This window comes from Bos indicus x Bos taurus, chromosome 3 (assembly GCF_003369695.1).
Source record: "Bos indicus x Bos taurus breed Angus x Brahman F1 hybrid chromosome 3, Bos_hybrid_MaternalHap_v2.0, whole genome shotgun sequence".
Lineage (NCBI taxonomy): Eukaryota > Metazoa > Chordata > Mammalia > Artiodactyla > Bovidae > Bos > Bos indicus x Bos taurus.
Genome location: NC_040078.1, coordinates 103,885,399 through 103,896,349, shown reverse-complemented (window position 1 = coordinate 103,896,349; position 10,951 = coordinate 103,885,399).

The window sequence follows — 10,951 nt, the reverse complement described above, 5'->3', positions numbered from 1 at the left end:
CTATTCACTTGCATGCCAGCTGCATTCTGAAAAACCGTAATTTTCCTTTCAAACGCAGAGTGCTGTCTGAATTGTAATGTTGCCAACTCTCAACTGTCAAGATGATGGAGGAAAATACTAATGCAGATGGTATGAGCTTGTCGTGGGCCTGCTCAGCATACTCTCCTGGACTGACTTTAGAATGAATGCAAATAGCAAGTGAGAGCTGAAAGCCATTGGGAATGGCTGTGTGGTGCAGGAAGGGTCCCAGGGCACTGGAAGGATCTGGGTACCCACCGCAAGAGCCTTTAGAACTTGTTTGCATGACATTTCCAAAGACTTCCTGGGAGAAACAATGATCAGAGCTTCAGGAACTAACTCCAGGCAGCCCCAGGCCTGAGGACCTTGAACGAAGGCTGTTCCCCAACTGGTGAGGGTCAGGGAGCCCCACCCCACACTGCCTAGGAAGAGAGACACAGGGATAACGCTTCACTGTAGCAGCCAGGCTGCTGCTCTGCTGTGCCACCCACATTGTCCTTCAACCAAACACTGGGGAACGTGACCCGAACTTCTTTTTTATTTTATATGAAATTCTTCAAACGACATAAAAGTAGAGAGGCTGGTTTAATGAATCCCTCTAGTTTTAAATAATCAAAATTTTCTATTTTTACCTATTTCTTTTCTTAAGCATTTAAAAACAGTTCCCACGCACCATATCTTTTCTCCCCTGCATACTTCAGCAAGCATCTCATTTTTAAGACAGATTTCCAGCACTTCCCTGATGGTCCAGTGGTTAAGGATCTTCCTTCCGATGCAGGGGACACGGGACAGGGCCCCTAAGCCCACTCACTGCACCTACCAAGCCCACGCACAGCAACTAGAGAGCCCACGCGCCGAGTCAACAGAAATTTCCTCAGGATGCAACGAAGATCTCGTGTGCAGCAGCTAAGACCCGACGCAGCCAAATGAATATATTTTTTTAAAGTCTATTCCACTGGCTATCTATTTTACATATGGTAACATATGTATTTCCATGCTACTCTCTCAATAGCCAGTTGGAATTTGCTACATGTCACAGGGAGCTCAAACCAGTGCTCTGTGACAACCTAGAGGGGTGGGATGGGGTGGAACCTGGGAGGGGGATTTAAGAGGGAGGGAACACATGTATACCTATGGCTGATTCATGCTGATGTATGGCAGAAATCAGCACGTATTGTAAAGCAATTATCCTCCAATTAAAACATTTTAAAATGTCTATTCCACTTAAAAAAAAAAGAGCGAGATTCCCTTATGCCTATACCACATACAACAAAATTAACAGTAATTCCTTGATTCTGTCTAATACCCAGTGCATAGAAACTTCCCCCAGTTGTCTCAGAAGAACTGGATTTGCTGCACTGTGGACCAGTGTGCTCGATGGGGCCTGAGGTCCCCGGGAAGGGTGGCACCTGCTTTCCCACCATCCCTTCTGTGGCTCTGGCAGAAACCACGCTGAAGAGGCTGCAGCAGAGAGGTCTTTAGGCTGGCTGCAGACACCTGCCCCTGGTGTTTTAGCTTGGGATTTCCTCTCCCCGAGGAAAAGAGCCAGTGGGACTTCCCCTCCTGGTGTCTGATGGTCCGTTGTCATCCCCTGAGACTGTTCCTGCTTTGTGCTGCTGACACCCACCTGGCTGTCAGGCTGGTTCCCGTTTCACTGCTTTCCCTGCAGCTGTGTTTTTCACTGCAGGAGTTTCCTCAATCAGGGAACAGGCTTCCCCCAAGGATTACCGCTCTTCCCCTGGCCTCAAATCTACGGTACTCTCAGTGAATCACGGTTCTTTAGAGCTCCCAAGAGGCCTTGGCTTCTTCATTTGTTAGAAATTTTGGCTGAATCCCTTCTAAGTCAGACAAGATTTGAGTAGCAGGACCTTGTGTCACATCTAAAGGCCTAAAGAGACAGCAACCGGATGCACTGCTTGCTCAGGGATGTTCTTTTGCTCTAAAGCGAGGGTCCTAAACTCAGGGATCTAATGCCTGATGGTCTGAGGTGGAGCTGATATAATAATGATAGAAATAAAGTGCACAATTAATGTGTAATGCACTTGAATCATCTCAAAGCCACTCCACCCCCTCTTGTCTGTGGAAAAATTGCTATCCGTGAAAATGGTCCCTAGTGCCAGAAAGGCTGGGGATCACAGCTCTAAAGAGCATCATTATGACAATGGGTGATATCGGAATTAAAGTCTGTATTTCATTCTTTGACAGTATCCTACTAATGATTAATTTCCCAATTTCAATGATTGTACTAATGAGAATATGTAAGAGAGTGTCCTGGTGTTTAGAAGATCCATATTAAGTATTGAGGGATAAAGGAGCATCATGTCTGCAACTCACTTTCAAACAATCCAGAAAATAACGTGTATTTATGGAGATAAAATGATAAGGCAAATATGGTAAAATGTTAATGTCTGGGGAATCTGAGTGAAAGACATATGGGAATCCTTTGAATGAATACTCTGGATAAATCTGAAATTATGTCAGCCTCTTCTCCGTTAAACATTCTGTTTCAGGGCATTTCCTGAGGCTCTTGTCCTTCTTTCTCTTCTCTTCCCTAGGTTGTCTCCTTCATTTTCAGAGTATTAATTACCATCTACATGATGCTCTTGATCTCTCAAACCCAGGCTTCTCTTCCTAATGTCAGATGGCATGTCCAGTTTCCTGCCTTTTCATCGCCCCTCAGTGTTTCATAAGTATCTTTAAACTCACCATGACCCAGTCTGAATTCACATTCTTCTCTCCCTCCCACAAACCTGCTCCTTTTCCAGGCCTCCTCAAGTGAGGGCACAATGCTGACCACATGTTCAGACCAGAGGAAAGGGAAACACCCCAGCAGTCATTCACGGCTGCTCTCCTGCCCCGACATCCAGTGTTTGTTTCTTGTGTAAAATTTGACTTTCAAGGCCTGAATAGTCTGCTCATTGAAAACTTTTCTTCCTTATTCTTGAAGATGTTCTAGGATTGTTTCTTGTTTGCAAGCAAGGGACAACATTTATAATATATAATCTAGGTTTTGTATCCTGATCTCAATAGTAAGATTGCTTACATGCTTTTCAAATCTGCTGTTTATTTAAATATTTATTAATTATTGAAACTGTCTGTATACGCATATATATTAAATAAAATATTTATCTCCATCTCATCATCATCCATCTGATGAATATCAGGAAAGATGTACTTTTTCTAGCAAACAAAATGATGACATTGTTTGTCATTCAAGTAATGCTTCATTATCTTTTCTGAAGCACCTACTTTGCCAGATGTGTGTTCTGTGTGACCTCTTGTTCCTGAGATATATTATGCCTCATAGAGCAGTTGTGAATACAGAAACCTCACTTGCATGGCATACATCTATAGTAGGCCCTACTGGTGGCAGAGCACTGTGGTGTGCTAAAGTTGTGCAATGATAAAATATTGGTGAGTGGGTACTCAGAGCAGCTACTCAATGTCAATCTTTGTTACATAAAGGTTCGTAGACAAAATGACATAATTTGTAACAGTGCATATGTACTTGCTAGTAGAGAACATTTATCCAGCCCTTTCAGAAACGATCCCTCAGCTCCACACCTGCAAATTCTATTGAAGAGGCTTAGGGAAGGTTATCTGGTGGCAAGATAAGAGATAATCTTATTTCCCAAGAACTCCTGGTTCTCTTGAACCTGTGTATACCTTTTTGGGTCAAGTAAATCACATTTTAGTTTCCCAAGTGGTGCAGTGGTAAAGAATCTGCCTGCTAATGCAGGAGATGCAGGAGACGTGGGTTCAATCCCTGGGTTGGGAAGATCCCTTTGAGTAGGAACTGGGAACGCACTCCAGTATTCCTGCCTGGAGAATCCCATGGATAGAGGAACCTGGTGGGCTACAACCCATGGGATCGCAAAGAATCAAACACAACTGATCATTTATGCATGCACACAAATCACATTTCATAGAGCTTCAGAACTGAGACTATGTCCTGCATCACTGTATCATGTATGAAAGTGAAATACATTTTCATTGAAGAGTCAAAAAAGAAGGCAAAATAAAACACTTTTGAATCAGTGAAAGAAACAAAATTTGAGAGTTTTCTATCAGCAAACTCTTTATTATTTATAAAATAATAATAATAATTGTGACTTGTGGGTTCAAGATACACATGAAATAAGTAAAAGTAGTGATACATAAGTTGGGGAAAGAAAATGCAGTTTAAAGGTTTTAAAGTTCTTGTATGGTCCAGGATGAGGGTAAACAACCTGAATAACTTTAGACTTTGATAAGTTAGGGATGAACATTTGAATTTCTGGAGTAATCACTTAAAGAATAGAAACACAGTGTATAACCTGCAAACTAGCAGATGGAGATGGGGGAAGGTAGAAAATGGAATGAGAAAAAATACATTATCAGTCTAAAAGAAAGAAGAAGGAAAATAGAACATGCAATACAAATAGAAGACACAGAATAATAGATTTAAATCCAAAAACTTTAGCACAGAAATAAAATATAAATTGACTAAATGATTGTTTTTAAAACTACAGATATAAAAATATCTAACCATACTATTTGTATGAGAGGTACATACAGAATGTAAGGTTACAGATTGCTTGAAAGTAAAAGGTTTTAAGAAGAAATAGTGTTAGTCAGGGTTTAGTTGGGAAAACGGTAGTTTCCTTAAGCATTTTGAGTAAAGAGACTAATTTTATGTAGGGAATTAGAATCTTACACGATCTTTGAAATGGTTGGATAATCAGGAAGCCAAGGTCAGAAAGGTTCTTTTATAGGAAATCTGCTTTCAGGAAAGCAACAGTGGGTGATTCTCAGGAAGATTAAGGGCTCCTCCTTCTCATCTTGCTTCCAAATATTCTGCAAATTGCCCCTCATTGGCTGAATTTATTCTAGAATCATCAAAGGAAAGAGATAATGGGAACTGTAGTTCCATGCTTCCCCTCTGAAGCAGAGGTAAATGCTTAAGCAGAGGTAAATGATAACACCTAGTTGATAACAAGCTATCCAGCCCCAAAGGAAATAGGCATAGTTATATCAGTATCTGGAGAAGGAAATGGCAACCCACTCCAGTGTTCTTGCCTGGAGAATCCCAGGGAGGGGAAGCCTGGTGGGCTGCCGTCTATGGGGTTGCACAGAGTCGGACACGACTGAAGCAACTTAGCAGCAGCAGCAGCATGTCAGTATCAGACCAAAGTATTCTGAAAGAGGCACTCCCCAGGTCGGTAGGTGCCCAATATGATACTGGAGATCAGTGGAGAAATAACTCCAGAAAGAATGAAGAAACGGAGGCAAAGCAAAAACAACACCCAGTTGTGGATGTGACTGGTGATAGAAGCAAGGTCCTATGTTATAAAGAGCATTATTACATAGGAACCTGGAATGTTAGGTCCATGAATCTAGGCACATTGGAAGTGGTCAAACAGGAGATGGCAAGAGTAAACGTCGACATTTTAGGAATCAGCGAACAAAATGGACTGGAATGAGTGAATTTAACTCAGATGACCATCATACCTACTACTGTGGGCAAGAATCCCTTAGAAGAAATGGAGTAGCCATCACAGAGAACAAAAGAGTCTGAAATGCAGTACTTGGATGCAATCTCAAAAATGACAGAATGATCTCTGTTCGGTTCCAAGGCAAACCATTCAATATCATAGACTTGGTAATCCAAGTCTATGCCCCAACTAGTAATGCTGAAGAAGCCAAAGCTGAACGGTTCTATGAAGACCTTCAAGACCTGTTAGAACTAACACCCAAAAAAGATGTCCTTTTCATTATAGGGGACTGGAATGCAAAAGTAGGAAGTCAAGAAACACCTGGAGTAATAGGCACATTTGGCCTTGGAGTACAGAATGAAGCAGAGCAAAGGCTAATAGAGTTTTGCCAAGAGAATGCACTGGTCATAGCAAACACCCTCTTCCAACAACACAAAAGAAGACTACACATGGACATCACCAGATGGCCAACACCGAAATCAGATTGATTATATTCTTTGCAGCCAAAGGTGGAGAAGCTCTATACAGTCAGCAGAAACAAGACCGGGAGCTGACTGTGGCTCAGATCTTGAACTCCTTATTGCCAAATTCAGATTTAAATTCAAGAAAGTGGAGAAAAACACTGGACCATTCAGGTATGACCTAAATCAAATCCCTTACGATTATACAGTGGAAATGAGAAATAGATTTAAGGGACTAGATCTGATAGACAGAGTGCCTGATGAACTATGGATGGAGGTTCATGACATTGTACAGGAGGCAGTGATCAAGACCATCCCCAAGAAAAAGAAATGCAAAAAAGCAAAATGGCTGTCTGGGGAGGCCTTACAAATAGCAGTGAAAAGAAGAGAAGTGAAAAGCAAAGGAGAAAAGGAAAGATATACCCGTCTGAATGCAGAGTTCCAAAGAAAAGCAAGGAGAGATAAGAAAGCCTTCCTCAGCGATCAATACAAAGAAATAGAGGAAAACAACAGAATGGGAAAGACTAGAGATCTCTTCAAAAAAATTAGAGATACCAAGGGAAAATTTCATGCAAACATGGGCTCGATAAAGGACAGAAATGGTATGGACCTAACAGAAGCAGAAGATATTAAGAAGAGGTGGCAAGAATACACAGAAGAACTGTACAAAAAAGAGCTTCACGACCAAGATAATCATGATGCTGTGATCACTCACCTAGAGCCAGACATCCTGGAATGTGAATGGAGAAATTTGGAGAACTCAGCAGTGGCCACAGGACTGGAAAATGTCAGTTTTCATTCCAATCCCAAAGAAAGGCAATGCCAAAGAATGCTCAAACTACTGCACAATTGCACTCACCTCACATGCTAATAAAGTAATGCTCAAAATTCTCCAAGCCAGGCTTCAGCAATATGTGAACCATGAACTTCCTGATGTTCAAGTTGGTTTTAGAAAAGGCAGAGGAACCAGAGATCAAATTGCCAACATTTCCTGGATCATCAAAAAAGCAACAGAGTTCCAGAAAAACATCTATTTCTGCTTTATTGACTATGCCAAAGCCTTTGACTGCATGGATCACAATGAACTGTGGAAAATTCTGAAAGAGATGGGAATACCAGACCACCTGATCTGCCTCTTGAGAAATCTATATGCAGGTCAGGAAGCAACAGTTAGAACTGAACATGGAACAACAGACTGGTTCCAAATAGGAAAAGGAGTATGTCAAGGCTGTATATTGTCACCCTGTTTATTTAACTTATATGCAGAGTACATCATGAGAAATGCTGGACTGGAAGAAACACAAGCTGGAATCAGTATTGGGGGGAGAAATATCAATAACCTCAGATGTGTAGATGACATCACCTTTATGGCAGAAAGTGAAGAACTAAGCCTCTTGATGAAAGTGAAAGAGGAGAGTGAAAAGGTTGGCTTAAAGCTCAGCATTCAGAACACTAAGATCATGGCATCTGGTCCCATCACTTCATGGCAAATAGATGGGGAAACAGTAGAAACAGTGGCTGACTTTATATTTTTGGGCTCTGGAATCACTGCAGATGGTGACTGCAGCCATGAAATTAAAAGACGCTTACTCCTTGGAAGGAAACTTATGACCAACCTAGACAGCATATTAAAAAACAGAGACATTACCTTACCAACAAAGGTCTGGATAGTCATGGCTATGGTTTTCCCAGTAGTCGTGTATGGATGCGAGAGTTGGACTATAAAGAAAGCTGAGTGCTGAAGAATTGATGCTTTTGAACTGCGGTGTTGGAGAAGACTCTTGAGAGTTCCTTGGACTGCAAGGAGATCCAACCAGTCCATCCTAAAGGAGATCAGTCCTGAGTGTTCATTGGAAGGACTGATATTGAAGTCAAAACTCCAATACTTTGGCCACCTGATGTGAAGAACTGACTCATTTGAAAAGACCCTGATGTTGGGAAAGATTGAAAGCAGGGGAAGGGGACGACAGAGGATGAGATGGTTGGATGGTATCACCGATTCAATGGACATGAGTTTGAGTAAACTCTGGGTGTTGGTGATGGACAGGGAGGCCTGGCGTGCTGCAGTCTATGGGTCGCAAGAGTTGGACATGACTGAGCAACTGAACTGAAAGTCAAAAACATTCCTGGAGATAAAGAGAATCACTTCAAAATACAAAAAATAAGGATTCAATTCACCAGGAAAATATTTGAATTTGTATTTGCCTAATAATCAAGTCCAAAAATATGTAATGCAAAAATTGATAGAACTGCAGGAAAATCATATTGGAGGGATTTTATATACCTCTCTCAGAAATAAATTAAAAATTCATCAATAAGATACAGAGTTTGAAAATGTGGGGAAAAAAATTGATTTAATGGACATATATAGGGCCCAATAACTCCATTCTTTACTAGCACACACAAAACAATTACAAATACATATTAACTATACCCTGGGCCATGAAAGAAAACTTCAAATAATTTCTTAAAGTCAAAATTGTACACAGAATATTTTATGATCTCAATAAAATTAAGTTGGAAAACAACAAAGAGGTAATTAAAGTCACCATCTTTTAGAAATTAAGAATCATACTTCTAAATGGCTCATGAGTCATAAAAAATTAAGATCTATTTAGAGCAAATGATAGTAAAAATACTTTTAATAATATGTGGGATCAATGAAAGCAGTATTTAGAGATAAAATTATAGCTTTAAATGCAAATCTTAGAAAAGCAAAAAGACTGAAAATAAATTACTAGACATGATGCAAAAAAGCAGAACATTATGGGCCATAACCAAAAGGAAAATCAGTCAACAGGAACAGTAAATTGAAGCAATAATTTTATTAATATATGCAGTGGATAAGGATTCTTGAAGAAGAATTCAGGTGTGGAAAGAACAGAAAACAGGGAGGAGGGGAAAGAGGCCAGTGACTATCGTAAAGAAGAGAGCTCGAGTTTAACGAAAGGGATGTTGAAGGACTTCTTTAGAATAAGGACTTTCTAATATTTTCCTTTAAATTATCTGCTGAAGAGCTGTTCATCCTTCTCCTCACTCCCCCAAACTTCATTAAAGATCTCTTTGGAAGCGCTGGCTCATATTTGAGGTGAGAATCAAGAAGGAGTTGCGTCCCTAAAGAGATGAAAAAAAGAGCTACAAGACAAGATGTGGGAGGTGTGAAGGTAACTGAAGGTAAAAATGAAAGCAAGAGACAGGTAGAGAAGTAAGGCCTCTGGGACTTCGCAGTCTTTGAGAATCCTAAGTACACCCCAAGGGGATTTTACAGATCCGAAGGGGCAAGGTAGCCAGCGGACTTATTTTTATTAATATTACATGTGTCTGGGTGAATTAATTTCAGTGAGGAATATAAAACTCTCTGATAGGTCCTTTTTTTTGGGGGGGGATAGTTAAATTTTTACTGAAGTATTGTTGATTTATAATATTGTGTTAATTTCAGACATACAGCAAAGTGATTCATTTACACAACCATATGTGAGGGAAAATGAGCCATTTCAGGTTGTGTTTATCACCTGGGGAGATGATACAATATACATTTAAAAATTAGGAAACAGAGTGTACGTAAGACTGATCTCTATTAGATATATTTTTATGTCTAGAAAAAATATCCAAAATGTTAGCTATGGCATCTCTCTCTGAGGAGTTCTGAGTGGTTTCTATTTCTTCTTTATATATAACTGTCCGTCATAAGTATGAACACTCCGTAAGTATGTATTTTTTTAAAGTTATGTTGAGGTAACATTTTTTTCTTTTTAAAAAGTTTTTTTTAATTGGAGGATAATTTCTTTGCAACATTGTGTTGGATTGATTCTGCCATACAGCAACACGAATCAGCCATAGGTATACATATGTCCCCTCCCTCTTTAGCCTCCCTCATATCTCCCACCCCCATTCCACCCATCAGAGCTCCCTGTGACATCCAGCAAATTCCCACTGTTTTACTTATGGTAATGTATATGTTTCCATGCTACTCTCTCAACTTGTCCCACCCTCTCCTTCCACCGCTGTGTCCATAAGTCTGTTCTCTGTATCTGCATCTCTATTGCTGCCCTACAAATAGGTTCATTGGTACCATTATTTTAGATTCCATAAATATGCGTTAATACATGATATCTGTTTTTCTGACCTACTTCACTCTGTGTAACAAGCCCTAGGTTCTTTCACCTCATTAGGACAGACTCAAATGTGTTCTTTTCTTGTGGCTGAGTAATATTCCATTGTATATATGTACCACAGCTTCTTTATTCACTCATCTTAAAGCGGACATCTAGGTTGCTTCCAGGTCCTAACTGTTGTAAATAGTGCAGCAGCGAACAATGGGATACATGCCTCTCTTTCAGTCATGGTTTCCTCAGAGTATATGACCAGCAGTGGGACTGTTGAGTCACATGGTAGTTCTAGTCCTGATTTTTAAAGGAATCTCCATATTGTTTTCCATAGCGGCCATATTGGTCCTTCTTTTTTCTAATTTATTTTATTTTTGGCTGCCCTGAGTCTTCATTGCTGCACATGGGCTTTCTCTAATTGCGGCGAGTGGGGGCTACTCTCTGGCTGCAGTGCGCAGTCTTATTGCAGTGGCTTCTCTTGTTGCAGAACGTAGTCTCTAAGGTGGATGGGCTCAGTGGTTGCAGCTCGAAAGCTCTAGAGTGCAGGCTCAGTAATTGGGACACATGGGCCTAGTTGCCCTGTAGCATGGGGAATCTTCCCAGACTAGAGATCAAACCACTGTCCACTGCATTGCAAGGTGGGTTCTTAACCACTGGGCCACCAGGTAAGTCCTTTGACAGGTCCTTGATTTGCATATCCTCTCCCTGGTTTAGATCTATCCAGAAAGCCAAGAGCTAATGGGCAGGCTCCTTGGTGAGTCTGGAGCAAAAATGACTGTGCTAAATGACCAGAGTCCTCAATGGGACAAGCTGATAGTCAGGGCCATACCTGGGCCATCTTAGAATGTAAGGATGAGGTTGAGTGTGTGGGGGCAGTGAGTGTGTGGGGGCA